This window comes from Pogoniulus pusillus, chromosome 10, assembly GCF_015220805.1.
Source record: "Pogoniulus pusillus isolate bPogPus1 chromosome 10, bPogPus1.pri, whole genome shotgun sequence".
NCBI classification, from domain to species: domain Eukaryota; kingdom Metazoa; phylum Chordata; class Aves; order Piciformes; family Lybiidae; genus Pogoniulus; species Pogoniulus pusillus.
In genome coordinates, this window is record NC_087273.1 from 6960875 (window position 1) to 6980229 (window position 19355).

Here is a 19355-nt window from a genome sequence, read left to right on the forward strand (position 1 = left end):
CTAGGCTGGATGTTAGGAGGAAGTTGTTGGCAGAGAGAGTGATTGGCATTGGAATGGGCTGCCCAGGGAGGTGGTGGAGTTGCTGTGCCTGGAGGTGCTGAAGCCAAGCCTGGCTGAGGCACTTAGTGCCATGATCTGGTTGACTGGATAGGGCTGGGTGCTAGGTTGGCCTGGCTGAGCTTGGAGGTCTCTTCCAACCTGCTTGATCCCATGATTCTATGGTCTAGTTGATTGGATAGGGCTGGGTGATAGGTTAGTCTAGATGAGGTTGTGGAGTTCTAGAGCCCCCATTACAAAAGCAATGTAGAGATGCTGGAGTGTGTCCAGAGCAGGGCCAGGAGGATGCTCAGAGGGCTGCAGCAGCTCTGCTGTGAGCACAGACTGAAAGAGTTGGGGTTGTGCAGTGTGCAGAAGAGGAAGCTGCCAGGTGACCTTCTTGTGGCCTTCCAGCATCTGAAGGGGGCTACAAAAAAGCTGGGGAGGGACTTTTGAGGCTGTCAGGGAGTGCCAGGACTAGGGGGAATGGAGCAAAGCTGGAGGTGGGGAGAGTCAGAATGGAGGTGAGGAGGAAGTTGTTGAGCATGAGAGTGGTGAGAGGCTGGAATGGGTTGCCCAGGGAGGTGGTTGAGGCCCCATGGCTGGAGGTGTTTCAGGCCAGGCTGGCTGAGGTTGTGTGCAGCCTGCTCTAGGGCTGCCCTGTCCCTGGGCATGGCAGGGGGGTTGGAACTGGCTGCTCCTTGTGGTCCTTTCCAACCCTAACTGATGTTCTGATTCTATCCTTGCCCCTGCTCAGGGCTGTCTGAGCACCTTCTCATCGCTGCTGCTCACTCTGCACTGCTGCTTTTCTCCACTGGCACTGCACTGCACCAGACCAGCACAGCTGAGTTAGGAGATGAAGTTGCTGCATCTGCCATGTGGAAGCATCTGCAGACTTCTTCCAGGCCTTCCAATGTCCTTCATCCTGAGGCAAACAGCTTCCCAAATGTTGTGTGCACCTTTCCTCCAAACCCCTGGTAGGTGAAATGCTTTTTCCTCTTTAATCCCTGAGCCAACTGCAAAGGCTTTGCCTTTAGGGTGTTTTGGAGCTTTATTTTCTCCTGAAGCACGTTTTGGGGAGCTTTGGCTGCAGATGAGAAGCTTTGGCTTGAAGTGCAGGGTCAATACCCAGAAGAGGGCAGCCCTGCCCTGAGGAGCAGAAGAAAGGAGGTTGGTTTTTTTTTCCCTTGGAGATCCATTTCCATTGGGATGTCCCAAAAGAGAGCCGGGAATAGAGGAGCTGATAACAGCAGAGGGAGATAAAAAGCAATTATCTGTCAGAGATGAAATCATCCCTCGGTGAGGTCTGAGTTTAGTTGGATCTGGTTCTCTCTGTGTGTGTGTTTAAAAAAGATCATTTCATTTAGGATTAAAGCTAAAATTAACTCCTCCATCAAAACCTTCCCTACCCTGGGTGTATGCAGTGGTAATGGAGCAGAAATTATATCTGAGCAATCCCTGTGTGCTGCCAAGCTCTCAGCACAGCCAGGCTGCTGGCTTGGTGCAGCTCACTGGCTCAGCACCCAGCCCTGGTGTTTGATAGTGAGACACTGGTTTAGAGTCTGCTCTGCAGGAGCAGGGAGCTGCCCTCGCTGAGTCCTTCACCTTGGAGGTGACAGAGTCTGCTCTGCAGGAGCTTGGAGCTCCTACCTCTGAGTCCTTCACCTTGGAGGTGACAGAGTCTGCTCTGCAGGAGCAGGGAGCTGCCCTCGCTGAGTCCTTCACCTTGGAGGTGACAGAGTCTGCTCTGCAGGAGCTTGGAGTTCCTACCTCTGAGTCCTTCACCTTGGAGGTGACAGAGTCTGCTCTGCAGGAGCAGGGAGCTGCCCTCACTGGCTCCTTCTCTCTCATGAACTACGCAGCACCAATCTGCTGTCTCTCATAGCCATCAGAGCACAGCCAGCTTAAAATTGTAGGCTTTATTTCTCAGCAAGAAATTTCCTGTATTAGGGAGCTAAACATTTTCCTGCTTACCAGGAAATCCTTTCCCTTGCCCTGCTATCTCTCTCTTTTTCCCTCCATCCCCCTCTTTCTCGATCTCTGTTTTCTTTCCCTACTATTTACCTGATTTTAGAGCAAAGTTTCCAAGCCCTTCAGAGCAATTTCCTAACCTCTGCTAGAGCATTCAGCAGATGCCATCTCCAGGAGCAGTTTGCTCAGCCAGGAAAGGCATTTTCATCCTTCCCCAGCCTCAGTGTTTTGACTCCGAATCGACCACAGCAACTAAATCTTCTTGTAAGGAGGCAAATGCAAAACCAAACCCCAGCCTCAACCTAAAGCCCTCTCCTGGTGGCATGGATGAGCGGCCAAGGCTTTACCTTTCTGCCTAGCTGATGTTCCTTCAGTAGCAAAGGGTTGGCTTGAGTCGCTGTGATTCACAGAGCTTTGTAAAGCAAATGAATCCCTTGGGAAGAAAGCTCGGTCGGGCTCAGAAGCAGGGAGAAGCTTGAGGAGTGACTTCCAGTCGGTATATTTCTCTGCCTTGAGTTCAGCAAGACAAAGAAGTCTGCCCGAGGATCAGATTTGCAGATGGGCTGGAGAAAATCTGTGGCCAGAGGATAATAAAGAAGAAGAAAAGGGAGGAGGAAAAGAAAAGGCAAGAGAGGAGGTGATAAAAGCTGGCAATAAAGGGTTTGTTGTGTATTGCTGAGGGGGTGATGAGATGATGAACAGACACGAGGTGCTCTGTGTTTCTCCTCCCGTGTGGTGATGCCAAGCTGAAACCATTTCTTTAGCTCAAAGTGATGCAGCTCAGGCCTTAAAAGTAGCACCAGAAGCTGAGTGCCTATGCCAGCCTAAGCTAGGGGAAGGCAACCTGAAGGAGTGCTCTGAAATCATCCTCTCCTTGCTCAGCTCAGCCACAGAAGCTGCTGCTTAAGGGGAGAGACAACCAAAGGTGACCTTTAAAGGTCCCTGCCAACCCCAGCCAATGATTCATAGAATAGGTTGGGTTGGAAGATCATCCAGTTCCAACCCCTTGCCGTGGGCAGGGACACTTCTCACTAGCCCAAGTTGCTTGAAGTCTCATCCAGCCTGGCCTTAAATACCTCCAGGCAGGGAGCATCCACAGCCTCCCTGGGCAACCTGTGCCAGTGTCTCCCCACCCTCACTGTCAAGAATTTCTTCCTCATCTCCAGTCTCAATCTCCTCTCCTCAAGCTTCAGTGCATTTTCTCTCATCCTATCACTACAAGCCCCTGTCAAAAGTCTTTCCCCATCTTTCTTATAGCCCCTTCAGGTACTGGAGGGCCACTAGAGAATCTAAAGATGACTTCTAGAGGTCCCTTCCAACACAAAACCTTCTGTGATTCTCTGATGAACACCGGTGGAGCTGCATCCTGAGTGCAGCAACCCAAACTGCCACCAGCCCAGAGCTTAGCTCAGCATCTAAAATAACCTGGGAAGTGGAGAAGAGAGAGAATTCTTCTTTCCACACTGGGGACCTGCCTTGATTGCTGGAGCTGGGCTCCTCAGCCTCCTTGCCAAAGCTAGCAGATGATTTTTAATGGCCACACCTATTTAGGATTGTTATTTCGTGCCTCATCCAACAAAAGACAGAATGAATGTTGCTCTGGTTCAGGGAAAATAAAACAGGCAATGGGAAATGCTTCCAAAACCAACAATTCCTCAGCAAAAAATAACCCTGTTTGGGCAGCAACAGGCTCGAGCCAGGCTGCTGCTGCTTGCAGACTGTGAGCAGTTGTGATTTAATCACTGTTTATTGTGCTGACTCCAGGTCTAGGGCATAGAAACCAATAGCTCCTCCTGCCAGCTTGCTTCTTGGGGTTTTGAGCTCCCTTAACAATGTGACACTTGTGTAAGGTGGCTCTAGAGGGCCACTCCAGCTGAGCCCAGCCACTGGTGCTTATCTTGCACAGTCAAGGCCAAGGGCATCCCTGTTGCTGTCTCATGAGGTGTTCAAGGCTAGGTTAGGTGAGGCCTTGAGCAACCTGTTCTAGTCCCTGCCTATGGTGGAGGGCTGGAGCTGGATGATCTTTGAGGTCCTTTCCAACCTAAAGCATTCTATGATTCTGTGTTCAAGAGGTGTCAGCACTCTAGGAGTAGATCCAGAGCCAGCAGTAGTGTAGATGTGGCACTTAGGGACATGGTCTAGGGGTGTTGGGTAGAAGGCTGGGCTTGATCATAGAGGTCTTCTCCAACCTTAATGATTCTGTGATCTTGTCAGCTTTTGGATTCCTTTAGAGTGATAGAATCAACCTCCAAGCTCATCCAGTCCAACCTAGCACCCAGCCCTGCCCAGTCAACCAGACCATGGCACTAAGTGCCTCAGCCAGGCTTTGCTTCAACATCTCCAGGCACGGCCACTCCACCACCTCCCTGGGCAGCCCATTCCAATGCCAATCACTCTCTCTGACAACAACTTCCTCATCACATCCAGCCTAGACCTCCCCTGCTACAACTTCACACTGTGTCCCCTTGTTCTGTTGCTGCTTGCCTGGCAGAAGAGCCCAACCCCACCTGGCTACAGCCTCCCTTCAGGTAGTTGTAGAGAGCAATGAGCTCTGCCCTGAGCCTCCTCTTCTGTAGGCTGCACACCCCCAGCTCCCTCAGCCTCTCCTCACAGGGCTCTGCTCCAGGCCCCTTACCAGTTTTAGAGCACTTTAAGGTGATCAGGACCACAAAGATGCTCAGAGGGCTGCAGCAGCTCTGCTATGAGGACAGGTTACAAGAGTTGGAGCTCTTCAGCCTGGAGAAGAGAAGGCTTTGTGGAGACCTTGGAGTTGCCTTCCAGTTTCTGAAGGGGGCTACAGGAGAGCTGGGAAGGGACTATTGACAAGGTCTTGTAATGACAGGATGAGGAGGAATGAGTTTAAAGTGGATGTTAGGAAGAAGTTCTTTGCAGTGAGGGTGGTAAGACACTGGCACAGGTTGCCCAGGGAGGTTGTGGAGCACAGAATCACCCAATGTGATCAAAGATCACATTGGGTGATTCTGTGCTCCACAACGTCCCTGGAGATGTTCAAGGCCAGGTTGGATGAGGCCTTGAGCAACCTGTTCTAGTGAGAGGCGTCCCTGCCTATGGTGGGGGGTTTGGAACTGGATGAGCTTTGAGGTTCCCTTCCAACCTAAACCATTCTATGGTTAAGTATGATCCAAGAGCTGCAGCTCCTCTGCTATGAGCACAGGCTTGAGTGAGCCAGGGGTGTTTAGCCTGGAGAGAAGACTCCAGGGGAACCTTAGAGCTGCCTTCCCTCTCCCTCCCCTTTCCCTCTCCCTCCCCTTTCCCTCTCCCTCCCCTTTCCCTCTCCCTCCCCTTTCCCTCTCCCTCCCCTTTCCCTCTCCCTCCCCTTTCCCTCTCCCTCCCCTTTCCCTCTCCCTCCCCTTTCCCTCTCCCTCCCCTTTCCCTCTCCCTCCCCTTTCCCTCTCCCTCCCCTTTCCCTCTCCCTCCCCTTTCCCTCTCCCTCCCCTTTCCCTCTCCCTCCCTTTTCCCTCTCCCTCCCTTTTCCCTCTCCCTCCCCTTTCCCTCTCCCTCCCCTTTCCCTCTCCCTCCCCTTCCCTTCCATGCTAAATCCATGGTCTTGAATCATTCTTTTCAGCATTTCTACGTTGGGCAGCAAAGGGCTGAGGATGATTTCTTCCTGAGCAGCCACAAAGCTCCCAGCTGGGTGCTTCCCATTCCTGCCAGGGTGAGTTTGCCCTTCTGGGCTCTGTTAACAGCTTCCCTGCCACACCAGACTTGAGGAAGAGCCTTGCAACTGCTAAGCCAAGGACATGTCTGAAGCCCTTAACAACCTGAACTGCTTTAAAATGCAGGTGGAGCATTGAGAGCAGAGCTTGCAGAGCAGCAGGAGAGAAGCCACTGGGCAAAGCTTGTTCTCTGTCTTAAGCCAAAGAAAAACCACTTCACATTTCAGGGCACCAATAAAACCTTCAGAAAATAGGACAGCAAAGATACTAAACCCCCAAACCAACCCCAAAACCCCAACGAAACAAACCCACAAGGGTTGGCACTGGAGCCTGCTGAGGACCCAGGGTTTCTTGGCCATGTACAGAACCTTTCATAGAAGCATTTGGAAAAGCTCTTTGCAGCATTCCCATTGTGGTTTTAATTCAGGGGGGTGGTTGCCAACAGAACTGAGTGTGGGCTGAATGCTGCTGCAGCTCCTCCTCGCAGCTCTTTGACATCAGCAACTCAGAAAGCAGGCATCTGGGATCTGCTAGACAACTCCAACTCCTTCTCTAGAGCAGCTGGAACCTGCTGGAAGGCAGGCAGAGTTCTGCAGGCTTGGGCCCATCTTGTGCTTCAGGAGTCTTTGTGCCACCTAGTAAATGGAGATGGCCTTGCCTTGCCAGGCAGTGCTGACTGCTGGGGGTGGCACATAAGAGCTCCTGGCTTTGAGATTCATAAGTTCACAGAATGGGTTGGGTTGGAAGAGACCTTCAAGATCATCCAGATCCAACCCTCTGCCATGGGCATGGGCACCTCACATCAGCCCAGGCTGCTCATGGCCTCATCCAACCTGGCCTTGAACACCTCAGGGCAGGGGGCATCCACAGTCTCCCTGGGCAACCTGTGCCAGTGTCTCCCCACCCTCACTGACAAGAATTTCTTCCTCATCCTTAGTCTCAGTATCCCCTCTCCCAGCTCAAAGCCATCGTCCTATGAGGAGAGGCCAAGGGAGTTGGGGTTGTTTAAGAAGGTGTCTAGAGAAGGGCAATGAAGCTGGTGAGGGGCCTGGAGCACAGCCCTGTGAGGAGAGGCTGAGGGAGCTGGGGGTGTGCAGCCTGCAGAAGAAGAGGCTCAAGGCAGAGCTCATTGCTGTCTACAGCTCCCTGAAGGGAGGCTGTAGCCAGGTGGGGTTGGGCTCTTCTGCCAGGCAAGCAGCAACAGAACAAGGGGACAGTGTGAAGTTGTGGCAGGGGAGGTCTAGGCTGGATGTTAGGAGGAAGTTGTTGTCAGAGAGAGTGATTGGCATTGGAATGGGCTGCCCAGGGAGGTGGTGGAGTTGCTGTGCCTGGAGGTGTTGAAGCCAAGCCTGGCTGAGGCACTTAGTGCCATGGTCTGGTTGATTGGCTAGGGCTGGGTGCTAGGCTGGACTGGCTGAGCTTGGAGGTCTCTTCCAACCTGCTTGATTTTATGATTCTATGATCCTGTCACTCCAAGCCCTTGTCAGAAGTCCTTCCCCAGCTCTCCTGTCGCCCCTTGAGGTACTGCAGAGCTGCTCTAAGGTCTCCCTGGACCCTTCTCTTCTCCAGGTTGAATAACCTCAACTCTCTTAGCCTGTCCCCACAGAGGAGGTTCTGCAGCCCTCTGATCATCTTGGTGGCCTCCTCTGGACCCACTCCAGCAGCTCCACGTCCTTTTCTCCCAGAAGCTACAGAGTATAGTAAAACCACTTGGATGTCAGTGGTTCAAGTGGTTGGTGATTCATCTGGCATCAAACCAAGGGACAATTTGGAGTTTCTGTTGAGCAATGGGGATTTCTTATTTTTAAGAGCTGAAGAGTTGCCTTAGCAGAACAGGCAATGACTCAGTTACAACCTCACTGCCCTCTGCAGCCTCTTGAAAGGAGCTTGCAGTGAAGTAGGGTTGGGCTCTGCTCTCTAGGATCAGGGGAGAGGAGGAGAGGAAATGGCCTGAAATTGTGCCAGGGGAAGGTTAAGTTGGAGATGAAATAAAATTTCTTTGCTGCAGAAGTGGTCAAGGATTGGAAGAGGCTGCCCAGGGAAGTGGTGAGGGGCCTGGAGCAGAGCCCTGTGAGGAGAGGCTGAGGGAGCTGGGGGTGTGCAGCCTGCAGAAGAGGAGGCTCAGGGCAGAGCTCATTGCTGCCTGCAACTCCCTGAAGGGAGGCTGTAGCCAGGTGGGGTTGGGCTCTTCTGCCAGACAAGCAGCACCAGAAGAAGGGGACACAGTGTGAAGTTGTGGCAGGGGAGGTCTAGGCTGGATGTTAGGAGGAAGTTGTTGGCAGAGAGAGTGATTGGCATTGGAATGGGCTGCCCAGGGAGGTGGTGGAGGCACCATCCCTGGAGGTGTTGAAGCCAAGCCTGGCTGAGGCACTTAGTGCCATGGTCTGGTTGATTGGCCAGGGCTGGGTGCTAGGTTGGACTGGCTGAGCTTGGAGGTCTCTTCCAGCCTAGTTGATTCTATGATATGCTCTTGGTTTTCTCTTGCAGAAGCAGGACAATGCTAGATGCCAAACACAAGAGACATTGTCCAGCCCTACATTCCCCTGGAGATAAGCAAGGCATTGCCTTTGGCTTCCAAAAGACACCAACAGAACTGCTCAAAAGCTTCAAAGGCACCATGAGGAAGACAGCTCCAAGGAGGCAGAACCAAACTCCACACATGTCCAGCAGGAGGAAAGTCCAGCTTCAGGCATCTGGAACTGCCAAACGTGACCAAAAGGGCACACAGGGTTCACAGCACGAGTGACTGATGAAATGGGCTTCATGAAGACACACTTTTGGTCACAGCTGCTGCTAGGACTAGACTGGAAGGGATCCAAACAGCAGGAGGAAGTGAGAGCATTAGTCAGTTAGAAGGGGAGCTCAACAGCTTGCTCCTCTAAAGCAATCCCAGCCTCCAAACCCCAAATCTTTAACCCAAATGACTCTTCCAGATGGCACTTAGAAAACTAGTCTGGAGTTGTTGTAGACCAGCAAAAAGGCCATCACAGCTTTCCTGCACCCCTCTTGAACTGAGCAAACAGCACACAACAGAAGCTCTCCAGCTCCTGGTGGCTGCTCCCCACCAAAACTTCATTGGCCTGAGTTGGGCAAAACTTCATTGGCCTGAGTTGGGCAAAACTTCATTGGTCTGAGTTGAGCAAAACTTCATTGGCCTGAGTTGATCAAAACTTCATTGGCCTGAGTTGGGCAAAACTTCATTGGCCTGAGTTGGGCAAAACTTCATTGGCCTGAGTTGATCAAAACTTCATTGGCCTGAGTTGAGCAAAACTTCACTGGCCTGAGTTGAGCAAAACTTCACTGGCCTGAGTTGAGCAAAACTTTATTGGCCTGAGTTAATTAAAGACTTTGTGGAGCAAAGTGGAAGCTCCCTGGAATTTGTGCAGATGGAGCACTGCTGATTGGGGTCAATCTTGTTAGACATAAGAGGACTTTATTCATTACAGGTGAAAAGATTGAGATCTTTTGGTAAGAGGAGAGGATCCTTCCAGCTGGAGAGGGACACAAGTCGTAGAGGCCTCACAGAAGAGTGAATTCCAGACTCAGGCAAAGGGGTAGGCAAGCATCAAAAAGCTGCTGGAGTAGCTGTGAGACTCCAGCTCACCTGGCACACCAACACAATTCCCATTATTGGGATAAGCATCAGCTGCTGTCAGCTTATGGAGGAGTGATTGAAGCTATCCATCCTTATCCCCAAGGCATAAGCTGATCACCAGCTGGGATCAGGCAGAAATCCCCTCTGCCCCCAGCCCACCCTGGCTGCAGTGTTAGACAGTGATGAGTCTGGTGAGGAAAGGAAGGTTGCTCTGCACCTTGCTCTGCAGCAGCCAGAGCTGGGGCATTAGGCCTGATGGACAACTACAGGATCCTAGAATGGTGTGGGTTGGAAAAGCCTCCAGAATCATCCAGTCCAACCAGCAGCCCAACCCCACCATGGCCATCAAACCATAGAATCAGAGAATGAAGCAGGTTGGAAGAGAGCTCCAAGCTCATCCAGTGCAACCTAGCACCCAGCCCTGGCCAAGCAACCAGACCATGGCACTAAGTGCCTCAGCCAGGCTTGGCTTCAACACCTCCAGGGACAGCAACTCCACCACCTCCCTGGGCAGCCCATTCCAATGCCAATCACTCTCTCTGCCAACAACTTCCTCCTAACATCCAGCCTAGACCTCCCCTGATTGCACAACTTGAGGCTGTGTCCCCTTGTTGCTGCTTGCCTGGCAGAAGAGCCCAACCCCACCTGGCTACAGCCTCCCTTCAGGGAGTTGCAGACAGCAATGAGCTCTGCCCTGAGCCTCCTCTTCTCTAGGCTAAACAACCTCAGCTCCCTCAGCCTCTCCTCACAGGTCTGTGCCCCAGGCCCCTCATCAGCTTTGTCACCCTTCTCTGGACACCTTCCAGCACCTCAACATCTCTCTTGAATTGAGGGGTCCAGAACTGGACACAGTACTCAAGGTGCCCAAGTGCCATGGCCACAGGTATCTGGAACACCTCCAGGGATGGGGGCTCCTCCACCTCCCTGGGCAGCCTCTTTCAATCCCTGACCACTCTTGCAGCAAAGGAATTTTTCCTCATCTCCAGCCCTGGCACAATTTCAGGCCATTGCCTCTCCTTCTGTCCCCTGATCCTAGAGAGCAGAGACCCATCCCCAGCTCACCAAAAGCTCAGAGAGCTCTCAGCTCCCCCCTCAGCTTCCTCTTCTCCAGACTAAACACCCCCAGCTCCCTCAGCTGCTCCTCACCAGCCCTGTTCTCCAGCTCTATTGCCCTTCTCAGGACATGCTCCAGCACCTCAGTGTCCTTCTTGGAGCTAGGGCCCCTCCAAAAAAGATTCTCTTCCATTTTGGTGTGCAAGATCCATCAACATGCATCACAAGCAGGCATCAGTAGGTCTGAAAACCTCATCTCAGCTCCTGTTCTCTAGACCCTTTCTGCAGCTCTCATTCAGAAATTGTAAACCCAGAACAGGAACCCAAATCCAAGCTCAGTCTAGTCTGGGAACTCCATCCAAGCTCAGTCTGCTCCAGTAACCCCAATCCAAGCTCAGCCCAGAACAGAACCCAAATCCAAGCTCAGTCTAGTCTGGGAACTCCATCCAAGCTCAGTCTGGTCCAGGAACCCCAATCCAAGCTCAGCCCAGAACAGGAACCCAAATCCAAGCTCAGTGTAGTCCAGGAACTCCATCCAAGCTGAGTCTAGTCTGAGAGCCCCAGTCCAAGCTTATTCTGTTCCAGGAACCCCAATCCTAGCTCAGCCCAGAACAGGAACCCAAATCCAAGCTCAGTGTAGCCTGGGGACCCCAATCCAAGCTCCACTGACACTCCAGCAGTTCCCAGTTACCCAACTGTATACTTCCATCTCTTGAAATCCTTCATCCCTGAAGTGTGGGGCCCAGGCTTGTTTGCACCTAGGGTGGGTGTTTTTTTTCCCCCTAGGCTTTTGCCTTCTGTTCTGTCTTCTTCACATGAGAACAACAGGGGAGACCTTTAATTGTCCACTCCAGAGCCAGAGCTGGGATGAGAAGTCAACTGTTTGCCTTCCTCCAGCATGTGTTGCATTCACAGACCATGAAGCAGGCTGTGTTCTACCAGGGCCATGGTAGCCACTGCCAGATTCTGAGTTGATGGAGCAGTTTTCCTGGGAGGGAAAAACAAATCCTGTGTGTGCCAAACCTGGCCCTGGCTCCAGCTGCTACTAGGATTGGCACACATTCCAGGAATCTCATGTTCTGCCTCCATTCCAGCATTCCCTTGTGGCTCAGTTATTTCTTGGAATAGATGTCTTGCCTTTGAAAACCAACCCCTGGCCATGATGGCCTGGTGGGTTTGTGTGGCAGCTTTCACCCTGAAAGATGCCAGTTTGGGGTGCTGGCTGGATCTCAGCCTGCTTGGCACAGCAGCGTTGGTGTGACCAGCAGTGCTGCCACCTGTGCTCTGCAGTGAGCTTGCTGGGACTCAGCAAGGGAAGGAGGCTCCACAGCACGTGGGGAGGAAGCAGGAATGTTCTCAAAACAAAGGGAGACAAGGATGACCTCTCCTGCTCCTCTGGTTGATAAGTGCAAGATGTTCTTTGGCAATCCAACGCCAGGAAAGCTGCTGGGGTTTAGCTCAGTCTTCCCCTTCTCTCTTGAACAGGATGCATGGCTGCACGAGGCACTGTTGGGAAGAAAGACCTCAAGCTACCTCAGCTTGGCTCCCTCCAGAAAGTCCTCTCCACTCAGCCAGGAGGTGAAGGTTAGTTGGGAAGGTGCCCTTCAGGGAGCAGGGACAAACCCAAGCTGTGCTGCCTCTGAACAGCAGCGTTGGGCGACACAGGACCCTGCCAACTGAGCCTGGGATCAAGGGACTTTGGGACTCCTGCTTTGGGTTATTCATGGAATGGGTTGGGTTGGAAGGGACCTTCAGGATCATGCAGTTCCACCCCTTACCATGGACAGGGACACCTCCCACTAGCCCAGGTTGCTCAAGGCCTCATCCAGCCTGGCCTTGACCACTTTCCAGGAAGGGAACATCCATAATCTCCCTGGACTCTTGCTTTTGGTTATTCATGGAATGGGTTGGGTTGGAAGGGACCTTCAGGATCATGCAGTTCCACCCCCCTACCATGGGCAGGGACACCTCCCACTAGCCCAGGTTGCTCAAGGCCTCATCCAGCCTGGCCTTGACCACTTTACAGGCAGGGAACATCCACAACCTGTTCCAGTGTCTCCCCACCCTGAGTGCCAAGAATTTCTTCCTCATCTCCAGTCTTAATCTGTCCTCCTCAACATGAGGAGAAACCTTTTTGGTGTGAGGGTGCTGGAGCCCTGGAGCAGGCTGCCCAGAGAGATTGTGGAGTCTTCTTTTCTGGAGGATTTCAAGACCCACCTGGATATGTTCCTGTGTGACCTGCCCTGGATGACTCTGCCAAGGCTGGGGGCTTGGACTGGCTCATCTCCAGAGGTCCCTTCCAACCTTTCCCATTCTATGATTGTGTCATCTCTTGACCCCAAGAGAGACAGCACCAGCAGAAGGTTCAGAGCAAGTGATGCCTTTCTCCTTAGCTGCAGGTGAGTGGCTCTGTCCCTCCAACTCTTCCACCCTCAGCTGTGCACTTTGCAAGGGCTGGCAGCATGGAAAGAAAGGAAAAGAGGGGGTTGAAAAAAGTGCCATTTGTTTTATGTGGAAACTGAGCTGCTCCTAGCATCAGCCCCAGGAAAGCTGGAAAATGTGATAATGATATTTTCCTAGCAGAGCCAGACTGGGCCAGCCCAGGTGGCACCAGGCTTTTGCACAGTGCCAGCTCCTGCTGCTGGAAATGGGAGGGACACCAGGGCAGAGGTGATGCCAGCTCTGGTGGTGTGCCCACAGGCTGGCACAGGCTCACCAAGCAGCTTGATTTGTGGCTGCTGGGTTTGGGAAGCCAACAGACACTCAGTCCTGATCCAGAGCTCACTGAGAGGCTGTCTGCTTGGGCTGAGAAGGCTCAGGTCAGCCATCAGCTTGCTCACTGGGCACCAGTCATAGAACCACAGAATGGGTTGGATTGGAAGGGACCTTAAAAGTCATCCAATGCCAACCCCCCTGCCAGGGGCAGGGACACCTCCCACCAGCCCAGGCTGCTCAAGGCCTCGTCCAGCCTGGCCTTGAACACCCAAAGGGAGGAGCCCTCCACAGCCTCCCTGGGCAACCTGGGCCAGTGTCTCCCCACCCTCACTGCCAAGAATTTCTTCCTCCTCTCTAGTCCATATCTCCCATCCTAAAGCTTCAATCAATTCCCTCTCATCCTGTCACTTCCAGCCTTTGCCAATAGTCACAGTCATAGAATCAACCATGCTGGAAGAGACCTCCAAGCTCATCCAGTCCAACCTAGCACCCTCTGTTTGGCCTGGGTAACCAGAGGGAGGCTTGCTTCTTAGTATGGAGAACCACATGGTGGAGAAGCACCTACAGCCATGCTGCTTGTCTTTGCTAAGACCCCATCCCTAGATGCTCTCTAAAGAGGCCCTTTTTGATCAGCCATGTGAGCTGTTGGCAGCTCTGCTTTCCTCTAAGGCTCTTCCTGTTGCTCCAGGGGATCCAGGAGCTTGAATGGTGGATCAGAGGTGGACAGAAATGTTGCCTACCTCTTGCAGTGTGAGTCAAAATAGCCAAAGCTCTGCCTTGGGTGTGCTGTGTGCTGTGGCAAGCTACTGGATGCTGTGCTGAGTTGTTTGTGCAGTGCTGTGGCCCTTCAGATCATGTTCAGGAAGTACCTTTGGCCTTCCACACTGTGTTGCTGAGCAAGGAACAGCTCAGGAAAACAAGGAGCTGAGTTTTTTCAGCAAGGAGAATTGTAATGGACCTGTAGGGTTTGTGGCAATCCAGCCAGGGTTTGGTCTGTGCTGCTGGGGGCCTAAGTAAGTAGCTTAGGTAGGACAGAACTGGAGATTAAAACAGTGTCATAGAACAGTAGGGCTTGGAAGGGACCTCTGGAGATCATCCAGTCCATCCTCCCTGCCAAGCAGGGGCACCTAGAGAAGGTCACACAGGAGCACATCCAGGTGGCTTTGGAAGGTCTTCAGAGATGGAGGCTCCACCACCTGCTCCAAGGCTCCAGCACCTTTCAATTACAGGAGCTCCTCCTCATGTTTAGATGGAACTTCTGATGCTCAAGTTTGTGCTGCTGCCTCTCCTCCAGTGTCACCACTGAACACAGCCTGGTCCCATCCTCTTGCCACCCACCCTGGAAGTATTGACCAGCAGATGGAACTTCTGATGCTCCAGTTTGTGCTGCTACCTCTTCTCCAGTGTCACCACTGAACACAGCCTGATCCCATTCTCCTGCCACCCACCCTGGAAGTATTGACCAGCAGATGGACCTTCTGATGCTCAAGTTTGTGCCTGCTACCTCTTGTGCAGTGTCACCACTGAACACAGCCTGATCCCATTCTCCTGCCACCCACCCTGGAAGTATTGACCAGCAGATGGAACTTCTGATGCTCCAGTTTGTGCCTGTTAACCTCTTGTTCAGTGTCACCACTGAACACAGCCTGATCCCATTCTCCTGCCACCCACCCTGGAAGTATTGACCAGCAGATGGAACTTCTGATGCTCAGGTTTGTGCCTGCTACCTCTCCTCCAGTGTCACCACTGAACACAGCCTGGTCCCATTCTCTTGCCACCCACCTTTGAAGTAGTGATCAGCATTGATGAGATCACTCTCAGGCTGTTCTTCCCCAGACTACACAGCCCCAATCCCCTCTGTCTGTCTCATCAGAGCTGTCCCAGTCCTCTCAGCATCTTTGTACCCAGAAATAGGAAGTTTTTAGGTGACCTCATGACAAAGCTACAGAATTAGGTTTTTCAAGTTGCTTTTTGGATGCAGGGGAGCTGCCTGCACCCTTACACCCCTCCAGCAATGCCAGGGGAACATTTCTTTAGCTGCTACATGAGGCAGGATCTCCCCTTGGAGGTGCTGGAAAGTGCAGTCAGTCCAGACAACTGAACTGCTGGGGAGTGGAAACAACACTGTGCAACCTTCCTTGTTGTTCTTTTAGCCCAAAAAAGCTCTCTGTTGGTGGGGTCAGAAGCATTTGGACTTCCTGCAGCCAGCACACAACTTGTAACTAATGAGAGAAATCAAAGCAGAGACAAGAGAATGGAAGTATCTGAAGGGGGGCTACAAAAAAGCTGGGGAGGGACTTCACAGGCTCTCAGGGAGAGACAGGACTAGGGGGAATGGAGCAAAGCTGGAGGTGGGGAGAGTCAGAGTGGAGGTGAGGAGGAAGTTGTTGAGCATGAGAGTGGTGAGAGGCTGGACTGGGTTGCCCAGGGAGGTGGTTGAGGCCCCATGGCTGGAGGTGTTTGAGGCCAGGCTGGCTGAGGCTGTGTGCAGCCTGCTGTAGGGTAGGGTGTCCCTGGGCATGGCAGGGGGGTTGGAACTGGCTGCTCCTTGTGGTCCCTTCTAACCCTGCCTGATTCTGAAACATTGACTCAGATGTTTTGGTGTAGCTGGGCAGAGACACTCTGCAGCCCCATCCAAAACAGGCCTGGAATTGAACCAGGGAAGGGTTAGGTTGGAGATGAAGAAAAATACATCTGCTGCAAGAGTGGTCAGGGATTGGCACAGGCTGCTGAGGGAGGTGGTGGAGTCCCCATCCCTGGAGGGGTTCAAGAAGTGTGTGGGTGTGGCACTTGGGGACATGATTTGGTGGCCACGGTGGTGCTTGGGTTGCTGGTTGGACTGGATCTTAGGAGGCTTTTCCAAGGCAAACAACTCTGATTCTTGTGAAATACTGCATTACAAAAGCACTGCTTTGCTGGAGTGTGTCAGCAGTCAGAGGGGTGATGGCTCAGGGGGTGCTAGCACAGAGGCAGATGGGAGCTGATGGAAGGTGCTGTGGCTTGCAGGATGGAGCCACTCTGCTGTGTGCTGGGCAGGTTCAGCATGGCAGGGTTAATTCCTGAGTGTCATCCCTTGCCGGCGTTCACGGAGGGATGCAAATAGCTAGGAGGAACAAAAGAGGTTTCAGATATCAGAGCCTCTTCCAGGAAAGCCTGCCAAGCCTCCAGAAAACTGAACTTAGGAACTGAAACGACTCAAAATCGTCAAGTTTTATGGGGTTGGGGTTTGGTTTTGTTTTATTGGGCTCTCATCCTCAGGTATTTCGTAGGAGATGTTACACACAGGATGTCCTGCACTTTCCAGGCTTTCTGCACCAGGTCACTGCATGGCTCAGAGCAGCTTTCCCAGCAGATTCCACCCTCAAGGCAAGGTGTGCTCCCTCCTGAGACACTCACTGCATGAGCCAGCAGGCTGTGAAGTGCACCAGGTCTCTCCAGCCAGGCCTTTTCACCCTCCTTGCCTCAGCAAAATCCTCACAGGGATGCTCTTTATCATCTAAAAGCTGAAGGAAGGAGCAAAGCTGCTGCTGCTGCTGCTGGAGGGGGGGAGGGCTGCAGCTGGAGTGTGCCACCGAGATTTTCAATGGCAGTGGAACAAAAGGAGTGAAATTATTGGGAAGGACTTTTTAGGCTCTCAGGGAGTGCCAGGACTGGGGGAATGGAGCAAAGCTGGAGGTGGGGAGAATCAGAGTGGAGGTGAGGAGGAAGTTGTTGAGCATGAGAGTGGTGAGAGGCTGGAATGGGTTGCCCAGGGAGGTGGTTGAGGCCCCATGGCTGGAGGTGTTTGAGGCCAGGCTGGCTGAGGCTGTGTGCAGCCTGCTCTAGGGTAGGGTGTCCCTGGGCATGGCAGGGGGGTTGGAACTGGCTGATCCTTGTGGTCCCTTCCAACCCTGACTGATTCTGTGATTCTGTAACTCCTGCTTGGGCTCCAGCTGATGCTCTGCTTTTGTGGAAGGAGGGTGGTGGCACCAGCAAAGCAGCAGTCTCCTCGGGTAGAGTGAATTTTGCCCCCCAGCAGCTCTCTCTGGAAGCCCAGGAGTAAGCTTTACAGGATGTCAGGGCTTGGAAGGGACCCAAGGAGATCGTTGAGTCCAACCCCCCTGCCAGAGCAGGACAATACTACCTAACAGATCACAGAGGAACACATCCAGACAGGCCTTGAAAGGCTCCAGGGAAGGAGACTCCACAACCTCTCTGGGGAGCCTGTGCCAGTGCTCTGTGACCCTTGCAGTAAATAAGTTCCCCCTTGTGTTGAGGCAAAACCTCTTTTGCCGCAGCTTACACCCATTGCTCCTTGTTCTGTCCCAGGGAGCAGTGAGCAGAGCCTGTCCCCCCGCTCCTGGCAGCCCTCAGGTACTTACAAACATTGATTAAATCCCCTCTCAGTCTTCTCTTCTCCAGACTAAGCAGCCCCAGGTCCCTCAGCCTCTCCTCATCAGCCATGCCCTCCAGTCCCCTCATCATCCTCGTAGCCCTCCACTGGACTCTCTCCAGCAGATCCCTGTCCCTCTCCAACTGGGGAGCCCAAAACTGAGCCCAGTATTCAAGATGAGGTCTCACCAGGGCAGAGTAGAGGGGGAGGAGAACCTCCTTTGTTCTGCTGGACACACTCCTCCTAATACCCCTCAGGATCCCATTGGCCTTCTTGGCCACAAGGGCACATTGCAGCACTAAGTTCTCTCCTGAGCCTCCTCCAGGTTTCACCTGGGGCTTGTGGAGAACCAAAAGTGGAGCCATGGGTGATTGCCATGCTGCATCCAACCTTCTGCACAGGTGATTTCAAAGAGGTGCCCCTCCCCAGCCCTAGGACTGTGCTGTGGGATGGCTTTCCCCCTTTGCCCACCCCCTCAGCAGGCTGGCAGCTGTGGCAGGCTGCAGCCCTTCCTCTCTAGGGAGCGGAGGAGTTGGGGGCGACTGGCTGAGGGCTGCAGGCAAGCCTGAAAATGTGGAACTCATTCCCTCTGGAGTTATGAAATGTGGATGAATTCCTCCTTTCCCCCCCCCTCCCCTCCCTTTTACAGTGGAAAAGCCTGGAATCACAGCCACACTGGCCAGAGCTCTTATTCCTTTAGCAGTTACAGCTCCTCTCTGCTTTACTGTTTGCTGCAGGCTGGGTTCCTGTGCCTCGGCTGGCTGCCTTCTGCACTTCACTCTCTGAAAGGAGACACAAGTGATTTACCAGCACGGGGCCTTCCCCCCACACCAGCCTCATGCTCTGCTGCCTGCTGGGGGGAGATTTGCTTCCTCTTGCACGGGGGCATAGTGGCAAATGTCCATGTGCCTCAAGAGGCTGCTCAGATAGGTGATGGAGTCATCGTCCCTGGAAGTGTTCAAGGCGCCTGTGGCTGTGGAGCATCACTGCAGGGAAGACAGTGAGGGGCTGGAAGGTGTCCAGGGAAGGGCAACCAAGCTGGGGAAGGATCTGGAGAACAGGGATGGTGAGGAGGAGCTGAGAGTGTTTAGCCTGGAGCAGAGGAGGCTGAGGGAGACCTCATTGCTCTCTGCAGCAACCTGAAAGGACGTTGTGGTGAGGTGGGGGTTGGGCTCCTCCCCTCAGGAACAAGTGACAGGACCAGAAGAAATGTCCTCGAGGGACATTTCTACTCTGCTCTGCTGAGACCCCACCTGGAGTACTGCATCCAGTTCTGGAGCCCCTGTGACAAGAGGGATGTGGAGGTGCTGGAGTGTGTCCAGAGCAGGGCCAGGAGGATGCTCAGAGGGCTGCAGCAGCTCTGCTGATAGCACAGACTGAAAGAGTTGGGGCTGTGCAGGCTGGAGAAGAGGAGGCTCCCAGGTGACCTTCTTGTGGCCTTCCAGCATCTGAAGTGGGCTACAAAAAAACTGGGGAGGGACTTTTGAGGCTGTCAGGGAGTGCCAGGACTGGGGGCAATGGAGCAAAGCTGGAGGTGGGGAGAGTCAGGCTGGAGGTGAGGAGGAAGTTGTTGAGCATGAGAGTGGTGAGAGGCTGGAATGGGTTGCCCAGGGAGGTGGTTGAGGCCCCATGGCTGGAGGTGTTTGAGGCCAGGCTGGCTGAGGCTGTGTGCAGCCTGCTCTAGGGTAGGGTGTCCCTGAGCATGGCAGGGGGCTTGGAACTGGCTGCTCCTTGTGCTCCCTTCCAACCCTGACTGACTCTGTGATTCTACGAAGTTCAAGTTGGGTATTAGGAACAATTTCTTTGCTGCAAAAGTGGTCAGGGATTGGAACAGGCTGCCCAGGGAGGTGGTGGAGTCCCCACCCCTGGGAAGGCATTTGAGTTGTGTAGACGTGGTGCTGAGGGACACTGTTTAGCCAAGGACTTGTCATTGTTA

The 19355-nt window shown here is 53.1% G+C and overlaps 1 long non-coding RNA gene across 1 annotated transcript; it reads left to right on the forward strand.

Moving 5' to 3' along the window:
- Window positions 1–799: 799 nt before the first annotated feature.
- On the forward strand, window positions 800–9036 carry LOC135178967 (uncharacterized). The gene is made up of 3 exons (XR_010303802.1): window positions 800–1013; window positions 5594–5683; window positions 8172–9036. It is a non-coding gene; the product is annotated as an uncharacterized LOC135178967 (long non-coding RNA).
- Window positions 9037–19355: the final 10319 nt, after the last annotated feature.